The sequence below is a fragment of the Pleurodeles waltl genome, chromosome 3_1 (genome assembly GCF_031143425.1).
Source record: "Pleurodeles waltl isolate 20211129_DDA chromosome 3_1, aPleWal1.hap1.20221129, whole genome shotgun sequence".
Classification (NCBI taxonomy): Eukaryota; Metazoa; Chordata; class Amphibia; order Caudata; family Salamandridae; genus Pleurodeles; species Pleurodeles waltl.
In genome coordinates, this window is record NC_090440.1 from 1,339,272,645 (window position 1) to 1,339,294,753 (window position 22,109).

General features: G+C 42.5%; 1 long non-coding RNA gene across 2 annotated transcripts in view; it reads right to left on the reverse strand.

Moving 5' to 3' along the window:
• LOC138285148 (uncharacterized) overlaps window positions 1-13,954 on the reverse strand; it is a 39,140-nt gene extending 25,186 nt beyond the window's left edge. The window contains exon 1 of one of the 2 annotated variants that reach the window (XR_011201527.1): window positions 13,633-13,954. This is a non-coding gene — a long non-coding RNA (uncharacterized lncRNA). Of the gene's footprint in view, window positions 1-5,573; window positions 5,650-13,632 lie in introns of those variants that run through there. The other variant, XR_011201526.1, reaches the window with a different exon arrangement.
• Window positions 13,955-22,109: the final 8,155 nt, after the last annotated feature.

The window sequence follows — 22,109 nt, forward strand, 5'->3', positions numbered from 1 at the left end:
TAGAGCAGTAAGACATTGGTAAGGGTTAAGGGGTAAGGCGCCTGAGTTACAGACTCATCAGAAGCTACAGGGGCATATTTTCTACAAAGGGTAGCAGAAAAGTTAGGCCACATTTAGCTCAATGGTGCACTAAAATGCATGGGTTTTCATATAACATAAAATATGTGCATGGTTGTCACACATCAATGATGACTGTTTATGCAATTTGTTGATGGACAGCCAAAGACTAAGGAAAAATTGGATCAAGAAGACTAGTTGATAAGCCAGTTTGGACAAATGTTTTAAGGAACCCCTCAAAAACCATGAGTAGAAAATAAATACTGAACAAAATAAAAAGGATTTAAATGGGGGTATAGATTGTATTGGATGGGTTTGCCAAAGGACAAGAACATGCTTTTGGAGCACTGAAAAATTAAATGGTCACAACCAACTGTGTTAAATGGAATAGTATGCCAAAGAAGCAAGTAGTTGGTTCTTAGTGGAATAAGAAAAAGACTTAAGGAGCTTGTACAAGAAGATCATGATAGTATGCCAGCCAAGAAACAAAGCCTGATGTGATTTGATTTTAAGTAGCTGGGTATGAATTGACAATTAGTGGATTAACAAGAATGATTTATCTTGTACCAAGAGCGACAAGTTGCATAGGGTAAAAGAAAAACCAACCTGAGGATGCCTGGAAAAAGGTTGGAGTAGATATGCATGGTTAATTTTTGGGAACAGGAATATTGGAAAGATTTACCTTGGTTGACCTTTCCTCGAAGTGTCCAGAGGTGCAGTTTGATCAAGAAGTTAGGTCCTTGATGGAATTTATCATGGATGTTTTTATTAGAGACAGTGGTCCTGAAGAACCAGTGATGGAAAACGGACCTCAGTTTACTTTGTGTCAGATACAGAATTTCTTTACGTCATACAGGATTGCACACCATCTTACCGCTTTGTATCACTACCCAAGCAAATGGCCTTGTTCAGTCGAACTTCTGAGTGAAAGTTTGCAACTGATGACACAGAGGGCTAAATTGGAGAGAATTTACGATTATGAGGTTGTGGAACTTTAGGACCACCCCATCTTCAACTACAGGCAATTTGCTATTTATATTGCCAAGGGGAAGAATTTGGTATAACTTAGGCCCTGGATGAACGGTAAGAAGTGGTGACAACAGTGTGGTATAAAGTTGATCAAGGACAAAGTGGGTGGGAGGAGGGTTCGGCTGCAGCAAAATGCCCACAATTTGAACAAGGATTTAGAGTTGGCGAGTAAACCAGGCTCCACCAAAGCAGTGGGGAGAGCATTCTGTAATCCGTGTTGTGGAAGTCACTCAGGATCAGACTTGCCCCCCAGGAAGGGGTTCCATGTCACAAAACAAAATGGATAGTACTGAAGATGAAACTTGATTTCAAGTGTCCCCACCCCTGCGCCTTGTCTAGTAACCACGCGCACATGTACAGGTATTCCGCCAGAAAGAAGTGAAGTGAAGCTTGGACCCAATGATGGAGGACTTTAACAGAATTAGGCATGGAATGGAAAGAAGAATGAAGAGACTGGTACCAAGGGTAATGATCATGCTTTTGCACAGACAGATGCTGAGGGGAGTGAGTGGGTACAGTGTTCAACTACAAGCAGCAGGAAGAGCAAGTGAGCAGATGTGCCTACCTATCCATCAAGGCCTAAGTTTCAAGTGAGCAGCACAGTCTCTCATTAAAGGCCACAAGACTTCCAGTGAGACCTGTTGAGAGAGAGGATGTGGAGTGTTGTTTGACCCATACAGAGGCCAGCATTTTCTAGCAGAGTAAGAGGATGGAAGTAGAAAAAGGAATACCGATAGTAAAACATTTTACAAAAACTGAAATAAGTTATGAAGCACTAAATAAGAAAAGACCATGGACTAAATATCCAAGTCTATATATCAACCAGCCTGAAAAAATAAGTACAGTGACCAGAGTGGTGACCTACCCCCTCCCATCCCCACACCCTCAAATACGGAGGCCAAAATAAAAAAAAGTAAACTATGTACCCTTCAGGAAAAGGTTTAATACAAAACAGTGGATAGATAGTAGAAAACCAGTATTCCCTGGCACCAAACAACTGATCAAAACTGCACACACAAGGCCTGGCCAGGCACAAAAGCAGCCAGACAGGAACACTTTCCAGAGTAATACATTTTCCAGCAATGGAAGGTGAAAGACAGCACAGTAATTCTTGAGCTTTGTATGATCAATTTATGTTTTTTTTTGTTTTTTTTTTCCTTTTACCACAACTATAGGACTACAGTATGCTTCCAAATGGAAGCAACTACAGCTGATACCCACCCAATAGAACTTACATAGACTATCACATCTTATTATAAAGACCTGTACTATTCTGGTCTCAAATACAGGAGATTCGCAGAAGACAATCCTAAATCATATTAGACTTCCCTTTCTCACATTTGAAAGGAGGAACCTAATTCAGAGAGACATTACCAAAGATGAACTAGCACAAGAGATACCAGAAAAGTTTACAAAACAGCAATGGATTTGTTGGTACCACTACTCTATGAGGCATTCAAAGAAGCTGAGACCACACCGGGACACAGATCACAAAATGTAATCTTTATTCTAATCCCAAAAGAGGGAAGACCCCCTAGAACGCAGCAGCTACAGACCAAACTTTTACCTCAATACAGATATAAAAATGATGGCCAATGTACTAGCCACCTATTATGCAAAGGTGTACCAACGTTGATGCATGAATCACAAGTAGACTTTGTACCAGGCTGAACATCTAGGAATCGTTTGAAGGCACTAGACACCTATTATGGCAAACAAAGAACAGCCCATGAGAAACCTTGTGATCTCCCTAGAAGCTGGGAATGTGTTTTCACAGAGTAGAATAGGACAATCTCTTCCATATCTTGGACAGAATGGGCTAGAACCCGACTATCTAAAAAGTCAAGCAGCAGTACACAAATCAGACAGCACAGGTCTGTTGTGGGGGATTTTTGTCAGAGCCTTTTCAGATTACAACAGGGAAAAGAAAATGTTGTCAGTTGACCTCTCTTTTCCTACTTGGATAAGATGCGCCATCAGCCATGCTAAGTTTACACAATGGGGTATAGACATTAAGTGACCAGGTTAAATCCTTCATCTATGCTGATATCCTAATGACCACAAGAACTCATTAGATCCGTTACAGTAAATAATTGAAAGAGTACCATATATCAGGCTATAACATCAACTAGGAAAATTGTGAAACCTTGCCCATGTCGTACTTCACATCAAAGGACAGCTTATGTCCACATCACATAAAAAGGCTCCCCAGGGGCCTTAAATATTGGGGATCAAAATTAACAAAGGATTGTAAAGAATGGTCAAAAACAACCTGGACCCTTTATTATTAAAAACTCGGTATATGTCAATCCTGGTACCACCTTGACTTTTCAACAAGGGGTAGAATACAAGTAGTTAAAATGACAGGGGCATTTTGATGCAACAATGTGATAGGAATGCTCCTGTTACAGATACATACTTCGCTGCTTACCCAAATAGACAAGGATATCAAATCATTTATTTCAGAAGCCAAACAGCGAAGATTAGAACCTAACAAATTACATGCACATATTACATCCAATAGGTTGTGATTGCCCCATATGTACACAACTATTTAGTATACTACATGTTTCAACGGATATACTTTGATGGTCACAATTAATCACCTTCATTATAGGTCAGACCCAAGCAAGCAATATTAGCAAAAGGTTAGAGTTATTTTAGCCATGTATATCCATTATAGTAGTACACAAACAAGTAACCCTATTATGTGACCCTCTTTTGCAATACAGAAACCACACAAAAATTAGGTGTAGATCTCCAAATCCATGTCTCAATACCATTCTATTAAAATACAGGAATCAAACTTGGAAATGAGACACTGTACTGGAAACAGTGGGAGCCAAAGGGAGCAGGTACCGAATGGCGATATGTTGATACAATTGGTAGCATTAGCCATGGAGTTCTCACTCCTCAACATATGCGTTTGGCAATATTTCCAAGTCTCACATTGCGGACTTAAGATTTTAAGACAATATGAACAATTGTTAAACACCCCAGGCCTAGCCTATCTAAGAATCGGGGGAGCATACAAAGGGATTTTATCAGGCTTGTACAGCACACTCAGTTTTTGAAAACAAGCATTACTATTCACTGAGGACACTGGCATCCCTGAACAAGGAGTATAATGAAAAGAAGTGGGCAATGCTCATGGAATGTAATGACAAAACAGTCAAAGAAGCCAAATTAAAGTTCCTTTACTTTAGGGCACTATATTACTGGTACTGCAAACGTGATAAACTGCACCAAGCACTTTATGACACTTGCTGGAGATTTAATGCCCAGAATTGTGTTGTAATCCATGCTGTCTGGCACTGTCCATCATTAAACAGATATTGGGATTCAGTCTGGACAGAACTAGCAGTAAGCCGACATTCAGATACTTATATCAATCCACCCAGGCACTACATGACACTAACGACTTGGAAGGAATGATAAATTATAAAACACATTGTTCACAAAATCACTTACAATAGCAAAACTCTACCAGGCCTTGGAAAATCATAAAAATGTTACTAAACCTGCAGGTGGAGTAACTTGAATAATCTACTCGACCATAACTGTAATGTACTTGACCTGTGAACGGGTCTCAATTTGTTATACTAGGCAAATGTTTTAGTTTCCAGAGTCACCTTTTTCTTCATTCTCACATGAGTGCACCTTCAAATATGTGAACTCTGCAATTATGCTGTACAAAAATAACTCTTTTGTTTGATTAAACAGACTAAGCATTTGTTCCATGTTTATAAATAATCCAGCCCACATATAGGGGACACATGATCCATGACTTTTCTCTTATTTACTAATAGCATTGCTATCAGAGCAGGAGTGTTTCTTGGTTCGATGTGTAAACACTCACTTTTAATAAATATATTACTAAAGCATGATGTGGTCACACACTGTCATTTACAAAAATTAAATTTCCAATTAATGTCCAAAAACTTCCCCAATAATTTTCAGCTTTACTGATAAAACTATATGATGTATTAACAATCTGTGAAAATTGGGTTTCGGAAAACATTTATTTTTTTGCACATCACCAAGTAAAGTGTTCTGACTTGTTTTTATTACATTGAAATATTTTCAAACAATGGGCTTTCACAACTACTGAAATATATTTTGAAATGTTGGCTTAGTTATGTAAATGTTGCATGTTGGCAAAAACCTGACACCCTACAGCCTTTCATTTTACACTCCTTCTACAGCAGGTCAGACAGTTCACCTTACAAAATCCCAGAACTCTGCAGTCAGAAGGAAAATGAATTGTAAGAAAAATTGGCTTTTGACCTCTCTCTGAACACTGAGTAAATGTGTCAAGAACAAGATTTAAAGGTGTCTTTATTGCTCCTTCACTTTCTGACTGAACAAAACACATGTTCTTTGTCAACTCGCCAGAAGGGGCAAGTAGGTCCTAAATGTAGCAGGACCTGATAACATAGGACTGCCATAGCGAGTGGGTGAGTAGATTTTGAGGCTTTTATACCCACCATCATTGGAGAGCACACACACTGGTCACCACTGACGAGTTGTTTCAAAGGCAATCATTCCTGAAAATGTAAAAAAATAAATAAATAGGTAGAACAAAAATGTCTACTCATAAAGTGACAAAAGAAAATGCAAAAGAAATAGAAAATGTAATGATTGGATTAAGGGTATTAAAGACCCCTCATATGATAATCCCAAAAGATCTTAAGGTGTTACAGGTGACTTGCAGTGCAAAAGTGATCAAGTGATATAATGTGATTAAATGCACACACTGCAAATAACAAAACTATATACAGTATCAACCACCAACAGGACACGAGTTACATATCCGAGATTATGAAGTCACATGATCATAAAATAGTGTTAGCCCTTTCAATAAATGAACAAATGGTCAATGTATAGTCAATGTTTGGACCGCAACATTTCGACCGCAATGTTTTGACAGAAACATCTAGGATACGCAATTCATGTCCTGTTGGTCGATGACTACATAATTTTCTTTTTTTGGTATATTGTTAATCACACTGTATCACTTCATCACTTTTGCACTGCACATTCACCTGTACCACCTTAAGATCTGTTGGGATTGTCAATGGAGGAGTCTTGAATATGATTAATCAAATCTTTACATTTTGTATTCTTTTGCATTTTCTTTTGGCACATTGTTGTGAGTAGACCTTTTTGCTCTACCTATTTTTTTTTTTATTTTATTTTTTTTTATAACTTTTTTTGAATTATTGCCTTTGGAACAACTTACAATATAATGCCTTTATCACCCTAGCTCCACTTGATTACAGGGTTTCCCCAAAGAATTACTCACCATTGATGAGTGCCAAGTAGAAATGGCAAGAATTGCAAATAACAATGAGTAATTTATAAACTAAATGATCAGAAGGGCATCTTCAAAAGCATATGGACACTTCCTAAATGACACAAACTCTTGTCAGCACTGTGCATTTTTGTATCATTAATAGCCTATGGCTCAATACCTTTCATCTAAATACAACAAAACAGGATGTACAATTAACATTCTGAGCTTGATGCACATAACCAACCAACTGAAAAGCCCACCACCTGTCGCGGCCAGTAAAGAACCCTGCCAAGAATAACAAGTCTATAAAACAGCCATTCTCTCTTCTGAAATAAAACCAATGCGTCAGTAATGCCCGACATAGGTTAGTAGAAGAACACTGTGCAGGAGAGCAATTTATTACAAAGCTATCACCTGAGAAACATACATACACTCAGACAGTGGAGGGATTGTGGTGTAGAAAGGCAAAGTGATACTGTAAATATGGCATTTGTTCCAATGTCGACTTAATCTAAACGTAACTATCGGCCTCATCCTTTAATGGTTTTGGCCATGAAATACATGGCTTTATGCCTATGAACGTGTAGGAAATCTGCCTTTTCTGTGTGATCACCTTTTGTAGATCCTATTTTTTGCTTGCTTTAGAGCTATGTTCACTTTACCCCTGCATTTTACCCCTGCTAACTAAGAGTAGAGAGCATGTGCTGTTTTTTTTTTTATTCCTAATAGAGACATTAATTTGCCTGTAAGTCCCTCATGTATGGTATAAGAAGTGTACACAGGGCCTGCAAGTTACATGCCACTTGGGGAATCCAGCACCTTTTGTTCCAGCCGTTACAGTAGTAGTGCAAACGTGGCTACATGCCTACGCTTTGTAGCCTGATAGCAGTCAGCTGCAGTGCTACCTGTTACAATAACCCTTTTCAGAGGTGTAAAACACTTGTATAAATATTAGTATTTAGTATTAGTAAGGAGCCCAAAGATTTTTCTGGGTAATGAAAATGTCACTTACCCAGTGTACATCTGTTCGTGGCATCAGTCGCAGTAGATTCGCATGTTCTGCAATAGCTCGCCATCTGGTGTTGGGCCGGAGTGTTACAAGTTGTTTTTCTTCGAAGAAGTCTTTCGAGTCACGGGACCGAGTGACTCCTCCTTTTGTCTCCATTGCGCATGGGCGTCGACTCCATCTTCGATTGTTTTTCCCCGCAGAGGGTGAGGTAGGAGTTGAATTGTAGTAATAGTGCCCATGCAATGGAGTGACTAAGTATGCACCTATTTAAGGTTGAGATGATACATATATAAATAATTGAAGGTAACTTCCAAACTGCTACAGGCTCCCGGGGAGGCGGGTGGGCACATGCGAATCTACTGCGACTGATGCCACGAACAGATGTACACTGGGTAAGTGACATTTTCAGTTCGATGGCATCTGTCGCTGTAGATACGCATGTTCTGCAATAGACTAGTAAGCAGTTATTTCCCCAAAAGCGGTGGATCAGCCTGTAGGAGTGGAAGTAGTGTGAAATAATGTCCTTAATACAGCTTGACCTACTGTGGCTTGTTGTGCGGATAACACGTCTACACAGTAGTGCTTGGTGAATGTGTGAGGCGTAGACCATGTGGCTGCCTTACATATTTCTTGCATTGGGATGTTTCCTAGAAAGGCCATGGTAGCACCTTTCTTTCTGGTTGAGTGTGCCCTTGGTGTAATGGGCAGCTGTCGTTTAGCTTTAAGGTAGCAGATTTGGATGCATTTAACTATCCATCTGGCTATACCTTGTTTTGAAATTGGGTTTCCTGCGTGAGGTTTTTGAAATGCAATAAAGAGTTGTTTAGTCTTTCTGATGTTTTTTGTTCTGTCAATGTAATACATTAATGCTCTTTTGACATCTAATGTATGTAGTGCCCTTTCAGCTACGGTATCTGGCTGTGGAAAGAACACTGGAAGTTCCACTGTTTGATTTAGATGGAACGGTGAAATAACCTTTGGCAAAAATTTAGGATTGGTCCTTAGGACGACTTTATTTTTGTGTAGTTGTATAAAAGGTTCCTGTATAGTAAACGCCTGAATCTCGCTTACTCTTCTCAGGGAAGTAATGGCGATGAGAAATGCCACCTTCCAGGTTAGGAACTGTATGTCGCAGGAGTGCATGGGTTCGAAAGGTGGACCCATAAGTCTAGTTAGGACAACATTTAGGTTCCATGAAGGAACAGGTGGTGTTCTTGGTGGTATAATTCTCCTAAGGCCCTCCATGAATGCTTTAATGACTGGTATTTTATATAGGGAAGTTGAATAGGTAGTTTGCAGGTATGCAGATATTGCTGCAAGGTGTATTTTAATGGAAGAGAAAGCCAGGTTAGATTTTTGTAAGTGAAGCAAGTAACCCACTACATGTTCTGGAGTTGTGTGTAATGGTTGTATTTGATTAATATGGCAGTAGCAAACAAACCTCTTCCATTTACTTGCATAGCAGTGCCTGGTGGATGGCCTTCTTGCTTGTTTTATGACTTCCATACATTCTTGGGTAAGTTGTAAGTGCCCGAATTCTAGGATTTCAGGAGCCAGATTGCTAGATTCAGCGATGCTGGATCTGGGTGTCTGATCTTTTGGTTGTGCTGTGTCAACAGATCTGGCCTGTTGGGCAATTTGATGCAGGGTACCACTGATAGGTCTAGCAGCGTTGTGTACCAGGGTTGCCTTGCCCAAGTTGGTGCTATCAATATGAGTTTGAGTTTGCTTTGACTGAGTTTGTTTACCAGGTAAGGAAGGAGAGGGAGAGGAGGAAAAGCGTAAGCAAATATCCCTGACCAGTTCATCCATAGGGCATTGCCTTGGGATTGTTTGTGTGGGTACCTGGATGCGAAGTTTTGGCATTTTGCGTTCTCCCTTGTCGCAAACAAGTCTATCTGAGGTGTTCCCCAGAGTTTGAAATAAGTGTTCAGAATTTGGGGGTGAATTTCCCATTCGTGGACCTGTTGGTGATCTCGAGAGAGATTGTCTGCGAGTTGATTTTGTATCCCTGGTATAAACTGTGCAATTAGGCGAATTTGGTTGTGAATTGCCCAATGCCAAATTTTTTGTGCTAGCAGGCTTAACTGCGTGGAGTGCGTCCCTCCCTGCTTGTTTAGATAATACATTGTTGTCATGTTGTCTGTTTTGACGAGAATGTATTTGTGAACTATTATTGGTTGGAAAGCTTTTAGTGCTTGAAAAACTGCTAGCAGTTCTAGGTGATTGATATGCAGTTTTGTTTGATGTACGTTCCATTGTCCTTGTATGCTGTGTTGATTGAGGTGTGCTCCCCACCCTGTCATGGAAGCATCTGTTGTTATTACGTATTGTGGCACTGGGTCTTGGAAAGGCCGCCCCTTGTTTAAATTTATGTTGTTCCACCATAGAAGCGAGAGGTAAGTTTGGCGGTCTATTAACACCAGATCTAGAAGGTGACCCTGTGCTTGAGACCACTGTGATGCTAGGCATTGTTGTAAGGGCCTCATGTGCAGTCTTGCGTTTGGGACAATGGCTATGCATGATGACATCATGCCTAGGAGTTGTAATACCATCTTTGCCTGTATCTTTTGTGTTGGATACATGCGTTGTATGATGGTGTTGAAATTTTGAATTCTTTGTGGACTTGGAGTGGCTACTCCCTTTGATGTGTCTATTATGGCTCCCAGGTATTGTTGTACCTTGCGTGGCAGAATTTTGGATTTTGTGAAATTGACGGTGAACCCGAGTTTGAAGAGGGTTTGTATGATCTGATTTGTGTGATTTGAGCACTGTATGAACGAATGGGCCTTGATTAGCCAGTCGTCCAAATATGGGAACACATGTATTTGCTGCCTTCTTATGTGTGCAGCGACTACCGCTAGACATTTGGTAAAGACTCTTGGTGCGGTTGTTAATCCGAAAGGCAGTACCTTGAATTGGTAATGTATTCCTTTGAATACGAACCTTAGGTATTTCCTGTGAGATGGGTGTATTGGTATATGGAAATAAGCATCCTTGAGGTCTAAAGTTGCCATGTAGTCGTGTAGTTTTAGCAATGGCAATACTTCTTGTAGTGTGACCATGTGGAAGTGGTCTGATTTGATGAAAGTGTTCACTACTCTGAGGTCTAGGATTGGTCTCAGCGTTTTGTCCTTCTTTGGTATCAGAAAGTACAGTGAGTAAACTCCTGTGTTTATTTGTGTGTTTGGCACTAATTCGATTGCATTCTTTTGCAATAGTGCCTGCACTTCTATCTCCAGGAGATTGGAATGGTGTGTTGTTAAATTTTGTGCTTTTGGTGGTATGTTTGGAGGGAATTGTAGAAATTCTATGCAATAACCATGTTGGATAATTGCTAGAACCCAAGTGTCTGTAGTGATTTCCTCCCATGCTTTGTAATAATGACCTATTCTTCCCCCCACTGGTGTTGTGTGGAGGGGGTGAGTGACATGTGAGTCATTGTTTAGTAGTAGGGGTTTTGGGGCTTTGAAATCTCCCTCTATTTCTAGGGAATTGCCCTCCTCTATATTGTCCCCGAAAACCTCCTCTATACTGTCCCTGGTAAGTGGACGGTGTTGCTTGTGAGGTGCTGGCTTGTGTGCTTTGACCCCGAAACCCCCCTCGAAAGGGCGTTTTACGGAATGTGCTGTAATTCCCTCTGCTCTGCGGGGAGTAGAGTGCACCCATGGCTTTGGCAGTGTCCGTATCTTTTTTGAGTTTCTCAATCGCTGTGTCCACTTCTGGACCGAAGAGTTCTTTTTCATTAAAAGGCATATTGAGAACTGCTTGTTGAATCTCTGGTTTAAATCCAGACGTTCGGAGCCATGCATGCCGTCTGATAGTTACAGATGTATTAATTGTCCGTGCAGCTGTATCTGCAGCGTCCATGGAGGAACGTATCTGGTTGTTGGAGATGGTCTGTCCCTCCTCAACCACTTGTTTCGCCCTATTTTGGAAGTCCTTGGGCAGATGTTCAATGAGATGTTGCATCTCGTCCCAGTGGGCTCTGTCATAGCGCGCAAGTAGTGCCTGGGAGTTCGCGATGCGCCACTGGTTTGCAGCTTGTGCTGCGACTCTTTTACCAGCTGCATCGAACTTGCGGCTTTCTTTATCTGGGGGTGGTGCATCTCCAGATGTGTGAGAGTTGGCCCTTTTCCTAGCTGCTCCTACAACAACAGAGTCTGGTGGCAGCTGTGTAGTGATGAAAACCGGGTCCGTAGGAGGCGGCTTATACTTCTTTTCCACCCGTGGTGTGATTGCCCTACTTTTGACCGGCTCCTTAAATATGTCTTTTGCGTGCCGGAGCATACCAGGGAGCATAGGCAGGCTTTGGTAGGAGCTGTGGGTGGAGGAGAGTGTGTTGAACAAGAAATCATCCTCGACCTGTTCTGAGTGGAGGCTTACGTTATGAAATTGTGCTGCTCTAGCCACCACCTGAGAGTACGCGGTGCTGTCTTCTGGTGGAGATGGCTTTGTAGGGTAGGCCTCCGGGCTGTTATCTGACACTGGGGCGTCGTATAGGTCCCATGCGTCCTGATCTTGGTCACCCTGGCTCATGGTGGTGTGAGCTGGGGAGTGAGATGGAGTTTGTGCTGGTGAAACGTTAATCACGGGCGGAGGAGAAGGTGGTGGTGTAATTCTTTTAACCACTTTTGGTTGTGGTGCTTGTTCCGTCTGGAACTCCAACCTTCTCTTTCTCCTAATGGGGGGAAGGGTGCTTATTTTTCCTGTCCCCTGCTGAATGAAGATACGCTTTTGCGTATGGTCCACATCAGTTGCTTGTAGCTCTTCCTCAAACCTATGCTTTTGCATTTGGGAGGTTAGCGAGTGCTCTTCTGTATAAGAGCCTGAAGCTGGGTCGCTTGCAGTTTGTTTCGGCGTCGAAACTTTGTCTGCGTGTTTTTTCGGCTCCGAGGTGACTTTTTTCCTTTTCGGGGCCGAAACCTCTCGGCGTCGATCTGTTTCGGTGCCGCTGTCTCGGCGTCGAGCCGTGTCCACACCGGTATCTCGGTGTCGAGGCTTGTCTCCAGCACTTTCTCGGTCCCGAGAAGGCTGCGTGCCGGTGTCTCGACCGGAGTCGGACGATCTCGGCACTGTTTTGGCCTTTTTCGGTGCCGACGGTCGGTCACCGAATTTATGGGTCGAGCCATGGCCTGGTGGCAGTGGCGTCCCCTGGGCCTTGTAAATGTTTCTCTGTGTGTTTTTCGACGTCTTACTCACGGTTTGTGTATCGTCGAATCCTTCGGAGTCTGAGTCTTGGATCGAGAAGGTACCTTCCTCCTCCTGTTCCTCGAACTCCCGTCGGGCTGTCGGTGCGGACGCCATTTGAAGTCTTCTGGCTCGACGGTCTCGGAGTGTTTTTCGGGACCGGAACGCACGACAGGCCTCGCAGGTGTCTTCGCTGTGCTCAGGTGACAGGCACAGGTTGCAGACCAAGTGTTGGTCTGTGTAGGGGTATTTATTGTGGCATTTGGGGCAGAAACGGAACGGGGTCCGTTCCATCGGCGTTCCTCAGCACGCGGTCGGGCCGACCAGGCCCCGACGGAGGATCGAAAAACCACCCCGAAGGGCACCGGAGCTCTTCGATCTTCGATGCGGTGTTGAATCTAAGTACGCCGATCCCGAACGCAACAATACCGACGAAAATCTTCCGAAATTAACTATTTTTTCCGTTCCGAAACTCGGAGCGACAGGAACACGTCCGAACCCGATGGCGGAAAAAAAACAATCGAAGATGGAGTCGACGCCCATGCGCAATGGAGACAAAAGGAGGAGTCACTCGGTCCCGTGACTCGAAAGACTTCTTCGAAGAAAAACAACTTGTAACACTCCGGCCCAACACCAGATGGCGAGCTATTGCAGAACATGCGTATCTACAGCGACAGATGCCATCGAACATAGTATTATTTGTTCAAAAGTGTTTGTTTTACTGTGGACTCTCTGTGTTTCAGGCAGCCTGGCCTCTTTTAAAGTGGTGTTTTTTTTTTTAAATCGTTTTTGCCGTGACTGTGTGAATTCCCTTGCTAGTTTGTGGCACCCCGCCCCGCTGCCCCCCTTTTTTTCCCCCTCTTCTAAGTAAAAAGGCTACATACATCTTGCAGAGTGTGGTTTTAGGAGACTGTTTTAATCTGTTTGTGTGATTTAAATTGTGCTTAAAAACTGTCTGCCCCCCTGTATTTTTGCCTTTAAAAAAGCCTGATTTTAGAGTGTGCGCCCAGCACTATTGCAGTGTTTGTCTCTTAAACAATCTCCCCCTTACCTGGAAAGTAGACTCTGCTAGCTTGGAAGTGTGGATTCAGCCTGTCTGTATCCAAGGAGATTGTGAATAGAGCAGCAGTTGCCTTTCCCCCTGCCCACAGGGACTGGAGTTTAGTTAACTTGCTCCTTATATAAGTTCATTTTGGTTGTTGCATATGCTGTTGTGATAGGTTGTTGGGAGACAGTGTTTCATTGGTTGCTAGCTCCAGGGATGCAGTTATGATTGGTGAATAGGGCTGGGGTTCTGATTGGTTGCTGGTTTTAGGGCTGTGATTAGTGGATAGGGCTGGGATTCTGATTGGTTGCTGGTTTTAGGGCTGTGATTAGTGGATAGGGCTGGGATTCTGATTGGTTGCTGGTTTTAGGGCTGGGGCTGTGATTGGTGGTCAGGAATAGGGCTATGACTGGTGATTAGGGCTGGGTCTCCCATTAGTGGGCTAAATCAGGGTTTGAAATTGGATTGGCTAGGGTTTGGACCAGCTTCTTATTGGCCAGTAGGGCTATAAAAGGCTGGGATTCAGGGCGTCTCAGCCCGGACGGAGAGGACAAGGGCAGTTGTCTGTTTGGGCCTGTTCGGGACAGGTAGGGACTAGGGCCAGAAATACTGCCCAATTCACATATGACCATGAATGGTGTCAGCCCCTACACATCCCTCAACATGCAACCACATATTCTACAAAGGCTTCCAAACCATGCATCACAAACTGACCACAGACAGATTGCATTGCCCCATCACCCAACACAATACCCTACATACAACACATATACACATACCCCCCCCCAACTACTACAGTCAAACACCTTCATTCTCACAGCAAACACTACTCTGTCCCCTCCCACTAACACTACCTGCCACCACCCACACAATACAAAACTACATCATACATTTCTCTCAGTTTCAGTTTCCCAGATACACACTCTCTGCTGATACTAACCAACAACACTATCCACTGTTCGCTCCACACAGACCACCTGTCATCATAACAATACCCAAACCCTGCATTCAAACACATCATCTACAAACAATCTTCCCCTCTCTTCACCAATTTCACACAACCATACAATCCCCACATTTCACTCCACCACACATATTACCTCTTCCGGTCATCACAACTAATACTTACTTTCCTGACACACACCCATCACCTCTTACACACCTCATACATTCATCTCCAAAACACATCAACACCCCATCTAACACTCAAATTCCACTTACCAGCACTAACTCACATACAAATCCCTCACCAAAAACAACTACACCAATATCCCCTCTCATTATTCCACAAAAACAATACCGACCACAAACATCAGCACATCAAAGCAACACAAACTTACATTACACTCATTGTCATACCCACTCCCACCCCCAGGACTAAACAAAGGATACAAATTCCATCTTATCTCCACCCCTACCCCCCACTCTTCACAAACACCTACCACAAGCACCCCAACTCAGCAACTTTCATTCACTCACCTCTCCTCCATTGCACAGTTCAGAGCCTTACATCATGATCCACATGCTCCTCCACCACCCCTAACCCATACTCCATCCACAGTAAACAAATCGCAAACAACATAAAAAACATGCCACTCATAGCAACCTTGCATCCCCTTGTCTGTTACATAATAAAACTACCCTACAAAAAAACACTACACTCCTCGTGGCTCTCTCAGCCACCAAGTCCACCACCCACACACACAGACCCAACAAAATGCCTCCTTAACCTGCTGGAAGAGGAACACTATATTGAAAAGCAAGACTATTGTGAGCCTCAAACAGTTATCACAACTAGCAACACTCCTGCTTCAAGCTCACATTACACTACTTACCCTTCTACTAAACAAAACAACACTACCACTATCACACCTTTTCTAAACTGCCAGCTCATAAATGCTCGATCACTCTCAAAAAACAAGCACCACATCTACGACCTGCTCACAGACACACAACCTGACTTACTATTCATTACTGAATCCTGGTTGGGAGATGACATGGCACCAGTGTTGCACGAAGCCGTTCCTCCGGGCTATCAAACCATCACACAAAACCATATAGGCAAGAGAGGAGGTGGACTAGCTATTATATTCAAACAGGCAATGAACCTCAGTAAAACAGACAACATCTCCATACAAGGTTGTGAATCCCTCCTTACCAGATGCCACCCTACTCCAACTTCCTCCTGTAACTTTCTCCTCCTTTACAGACCTCCACCTAACAACTCCACTTTCCCAGATGCTTTTCTTGACAGTCTCAAACCTTATTACACTATACTCCAATCTATACATTCTTGGGGATCTGAACATTTGGTTTGACAAACCCAATATGCCCCATCCAAAAGCTATCACCACTGGCCTACTTGCATTGAACCTACATCAGATTGTACACAATCCCACACACATCGCTGGTCACATCCTAGATGTCATTTTTGCTAAGCCTGAACTCGTTACTATTCATAGCATCACACCAACCACCTGGTCAGACCACCATATGATAACTTTCCGACATACAACTCCACAAATCAACACACCCCACAACTACTTACTTACATACACCTATCAACCATGGAGCAAACTCAATTTGGATCACTTAGAAACACAACTAACAGCAAACACAGATCTAGATACAATTAATTTTGTACCAAAACTTTATGAGTGGCTACAGGAAGCTTTTGATGTCCTAATACCACTCAGAAGAACTACTGTAAACACAACAAAAGAAAACCAACACCTTGGAGAAACACAGAACTTAAAAAGATAAAGCAACAAATCAGAAAGTTGCAGCGGACCTGGCTCAAAACAAACAACAGTCAAGACAAACTGCAGCTACACAAACTTAACAGGATATACAAATCATCAATCAAAAAAGCTAAAAAAAGGTACTACTCAGACAGAATTCAAAATGCTCAATCTACAACCAAGGAATTTTATATAATTCTCAATGAATTTCGAAAACCTACATGCATAGAAGGAAGTCATCCCACCACTCAAGATTTCACAAACAAATTGGCAACTCACTACACAACCAAGGCAGACACATTGGACTCCTATTTAAAACAGAAGAAAACCATCAGCACCAACCCCTTTCCTAAAATACCCTTTAAGAATAAACCATCCCAACCTCTACAGTCCTTCAAACAAATATCCCAGGATGAATTTATGGATTTGGTCAAAGCAAGCAGACCTTCTGGTTGCCCTTCTGACCCTTGCCCACCACAAATCTTCAAGAACATCCTGCTATCTACTTCTGCTGCCACACCTGTAAGAAGAATCATCAACAACTCTTTAACTTCAGGAACTTTTCCTGCAGACCTGAAAAAGGAATACATACGACCATTATTAAAGAAAACAAACCTAGACCCGCAAGACCCCAACAACTACAGACCAATCACAAATGGACCTTTCCTGGGCAAATTGATAAAAAGAGCAGCATTCGCCCAGATGTCACAATTCATTGAAGACAATTCTATACTTTCAGACTTCCAAACTGGATTCCGCCCAGGAAGAAGCACTGAATCAGCACTCATGGCAATCTGGGACGATCTTAAAAACACAGTCGACCGAAATGGAGTTGCTGCACTACTTCTCTTGGACCTCTCAGCTGCCTTTGATACGGTTGACCATGTCACCCTAACTCAAAGACTCCACGAAGCCGGCATACAAGGGATTGCTCTCGACTGGATTACTTCCTATCTTCAAAAAAGAGCGAATATCATCCACTCGCCCCCCTTCTCGTCCGAACCCTACCTCACAAAAGCAGGGGTCCCCCAAGGGTCAATCATCTCACCTTTGCTTTTCAACATCTACATGATATCTTTCCAGAACTGATCAATCATTTCCATCTCACATGCTACAACTATGCAGATGACACACAAATACTACTTAAATTAGAAGGCCCCAAAAACATTGAAAACTCACAAATCTTCAGTTGCCTCAGAGCCGTTGATCAGTGGATGACATGGAGCCATCTCAAACTAAATACCTCCAAAACAGAAATACTCATATGTGGTGACTGGAAAAATTATGATCCTCTGTGTGTCTGGCCTGACGATCTCGGACCACCTCATCAATTATCCAAGGAAGTTAAAAACCTAGGAATCACCATGGATTCCAAGTTAACTATGAATGCCCAAGTAGACAAATTAGCACGCACAAGCTCCATCACCTTAAAGACTTTACGACGCATCTTCCCCCACCTCGGATTTCCACACAAGGTGCAAGCTATTATCTCGCTTGTACCATCCAAACTGGATTATGCCAATAGCCTCTACCATGGATCATCTCTATCTGTTAAGAAAAAACTACAACGTATCCAGAATTCCGCAGCCAGGCTACTACTACATATAAAGCCGCAAGCCCACATCTCCCCTGCCTTGAGAGCACTACACTAGTTACCCGTTGCCAGAAGATGCACTTTCAAGCTGCTTTGTATCACCCACAAAGCTATACATGGAACAGGACCGCTTTTTATCAGAAAGAAAATAACCAAATACATCCAACAAAGAACCCTCCGCTCAAGATTGGCACCCCGCCTTAGAACACCACCATACAAAGACTATAGGTGGTACATCCTTCTCCTTCCAAGCAGCCAAACTATGGAATTCATTACCCCCAACTTTAAGAGCCACAGATAACTTTCTTGTCTTCAGAAAACTACTCAAGAGTTGGCTCTTTCCTGCATAACCACCTTTTTCAAACAACTATGAACTGCATATGCCTATGTGGATAAATATTTTTTTTTTCAGATTATATGTATATTTCTATTTATTTATAGTTTCTTTGGAAAATATGTATTGCTACTATGTCATAACAATAAAATACACACACACTCTTTAAACCTGTCTAAGTATTTTTTACCCATGTTTCTAATTATGTATTGTATGTGCATATGTGTGTGTGTATACATATATATATATATATATATATATATAAATAAATATATATACATATGTATGTAGGTATGTGTATATGTTGTTTCTGTGCTTGGCATGTCCATGGATCATTGCATGGCTCCTGGGTTGTTATACTAGATATCTATGAATTCCTGCTCTCATCTTATCACACTTATCTACTCATCACTCTTATGTCATGTCTCTATCAAACTATTCTCCATTCTCACTCTGACTCATCCCAAATCCCTTCTACCACCTTCATCTCCTAAATATCTCTGCCTAAGCTCTTCCCTCCACCTCCACATCTAACTCACCAAACCTCACTCTACCTCTGTGACCTCCCACACAACCCTACTAAATTCTCCTGCATTCATCTCACCCTGCTACTATGCTCTCCCTAACCCTTCCACATACTCTTCCCCCTCCGCCCCCCTTTACTCATCCCAAGCCTTTGGGTTGAGTAAATGAAGGATATACTCCCAATTAACACTTCTGGATTTCTTTCCTCCTCCACCCCTCCATCACTCCAGTCAATCTAACTAACAAACTCTCATATCCGCGGCTCAAATTAACTCATAATAATACTAAAACTGTACTCATTATTTAACGATACTAATCCATCACTAATTCTTGTTGGGTTCCGGAGTTGCGTGCTACTCATCGAAAAGCACTTCGACGCCTCGTCAGGGGTAGTAAGCGCTATATAAATACGATTACAATACAATATTAGTAAGTCTCCCCTGAGAGGAAATGGAGTGTATTATAAGGTGTAGTTGTGCAATCTTTCTGTGTAATAGCCTTACCAATCCCTTTAGGACCAGTAGGTTTCATTTGTTAAACCTTCTAGCTCAACCCTGGGTAGTTGTGCCTCTGAGCAGCAGAAGGAACAACTGTATAGCATTCGGTGGTACCAAAACAACTGAAGAAGAATTTGAAAAGATACTAAAAAAAAAAAAAAACAACAACAAATTTATAAAAATAGTTTAGAATATGATGTGTTTTAGACCCCAAAAATGAAAAAGATCTTCTGAAGGGTTCCATAGATATGGAACGTATAAGGTATAGAAATCAAAGCATTTCACTTAGCCATAAACAAGCACTGACAAAGTCAAAGAATTTGACATTTAGAAACCTTTTCAGCAAAAACACGGGCTCATTTTATTGTGGTTACTAAGAGTCACTTTAGGTGACCAACTCCAGTTTGGAGCCCATCAGGTGAAAAGCAAGGTCCTCAGAAACAATTACCTCTGCAGGTGAAGCAGTCCTCAGTCAATTCCAGGCACCATTATCAGCTGCAATGTTTTCCTATGGAAATGGTTCAGAAACATGGCTACAGGGTCCTGAAGGTGCAGTCTTGGGCAGTTCTATGGTACAGCAGGGCCGTCCTTCTGCAGCCCTTCTTCCAGTGAAGTCAATATCTGAGTTCTGGGTACCAGAAGTACCCTATTTATATATTAAGAAATTGCCGTTAGGGTAGACATGGTAAGTAGCCAACGGGCTACTAGTTCCCTTCCACCAGATGACCACTTCCTGGGAAGTGTGGTTTCTGGCTATTCCAAGATGAACCATTCGGCCCACTGCCAACATAGCAGAACCCCTCTCAGCATCCAGAACTCAATAGCTCGACCCAGGGGTGTGGCTACCAAGGGAGCTATATGCCCCTGAAAAAACGGTTTGACAATAGGTTTCCCCCCTCTCCTTCCTAGGAGCTTAAACAATGGAGCCACCCCTCACCCAAGTGCTCCACGTTTGCTATTAAAAGGCTCTTCAAAGGCAGCTTCAGCTTTCAAGCTATTCTTTTAGGCCAACACGTGTGTTCGCTTCCTGCAAGAGGAAGGAAACACCTCTCCAGTGCAAGCCTCCATTGTCTCTTTTCCTGGGAGTCATTAGCACATCTCCTTAGGAGGGCAGAAAGCCGTCTCTGACTCGAGCTTTTTGTGTAACAGTGAAGGGCATAGGAGACTGAAGGTAACAAAGGGGCAACTTGATAAAAGTTGTACACTGTTACTTGTTACATTAATGTCGACTTGAGAATCAAGTTGGGCATAACACAAAAAGTGGTTTGTTACCTTGGAGTATCCACTTTGGGAGCACAGTTCAGGTGTTTGCACAGCTGAGGGGTCAGCGTGTAATACTGTATTCACCAATGGAATGACCCGGTCTTTCCAGAGTAAAAACAACTGTTTTATGTTTTTACTGCCAGAACATGTGAAATACATGTTCTGCCCATGAAATATTCTGAGTACACACAAATTACAGAGGGAGGTTTGGCTTTGCCATTGGTTTCTTCCTGTCTGCAAAGGCGGACTGGGAGACGGTTTATCTGTGACACAGCCAGGGTAGCACAACCAGTGCTGCAAACCCTGAGGTGACTCTCTAACTTAGATGTCCTGGGTACCATATACTAGGAACATAAAAGCAAGTCAGCCTATGCCAACTGGGTATAAAACAATGCCGCGTAGCACGTTTGCGAGTCCCGGCACTGGCACGGAGGTCTGGTTAGTGGGGGTAGGAGAAATGGGGCAATCTTCAACCGTATCTTACGTTTCTGATGCATATTGTGAAGTGTACATATTTTATTTTTCTTGTGTTCGGTTCATGGGAGAAAGGAATGTGTTACATCTTGCTTAATGTAGTTGAACTGATTTAAGTGTATGGAACTTAGTGTAGAATATTAGTGTTTTATTTGAACTCAGCATGAAGATTCTATATAGTTTACTTCCTACTTGTCTGGGATTCTGGTGGTTTGCCTCCTAACTTAGCTTCCAATTACACATTAAACCAGTTTTTCAACTTCTTCTGTGTTCCTAGTTGCTTCAATATGCATGTATGCACGTGCACACCCACAGTAATCACCGAATGTTGTCAGATAGTGTTGCAAATCTAGAGTCTGTCATGACATTTAAGGTGACACCTCTATCTTGTGTATACCAATGTTCGGAACAAGTGGAGATAATTTATCATTGTAATCATCATCCTTGAGGGTGCTTCCTCTAATGGTGAGAACCTCTGCTGTCCTACTTGCGTTTACGTCAGTGGAAGTCGATTTTAATAATGAGGTGGAGTTAGTGGCCATTTCTCCAACTCTGTTGGGCTGAAGCATTTGCTTGGATTATCATTGATTTGTTTCATGGTCAGGATGGCTCATTTTTGTTCTGATTTTTTACAAACCGTTAGAAAATTGCAGGCTTTCTTGCAGCTGTGGCATGTACTTTGTGTAGCTGGATGGGGGACTCACTGTGAAAGCCATAGATCAGAGCAGTAATATGGCTTAAGGAATCTATCATTACCTAGGCATAGATCTTTTTCTTAAAGCATGGATTCATCAACAGCAAGGCACAGTTTGTATCAACTCTAGGGGTAGGCGGTGTGCTCCACTGGCAGAGTTAACAGAGTTTTTGGCACTCCATGCTCCACTTGGAGCGCAGAGTTCACCCAAAAACTTTGCTAGCCCTGGAGCAGAGCTCACCACACTAGTCTGTTGTGGGCCACACAACACAAGTGCAGATTGCCTGCATTGTGTGGCCCATAACTACTCTGCAGCCCAGTAAGGGGCCACACAGCGCAAGCACAAACAATCTGCGCTTGC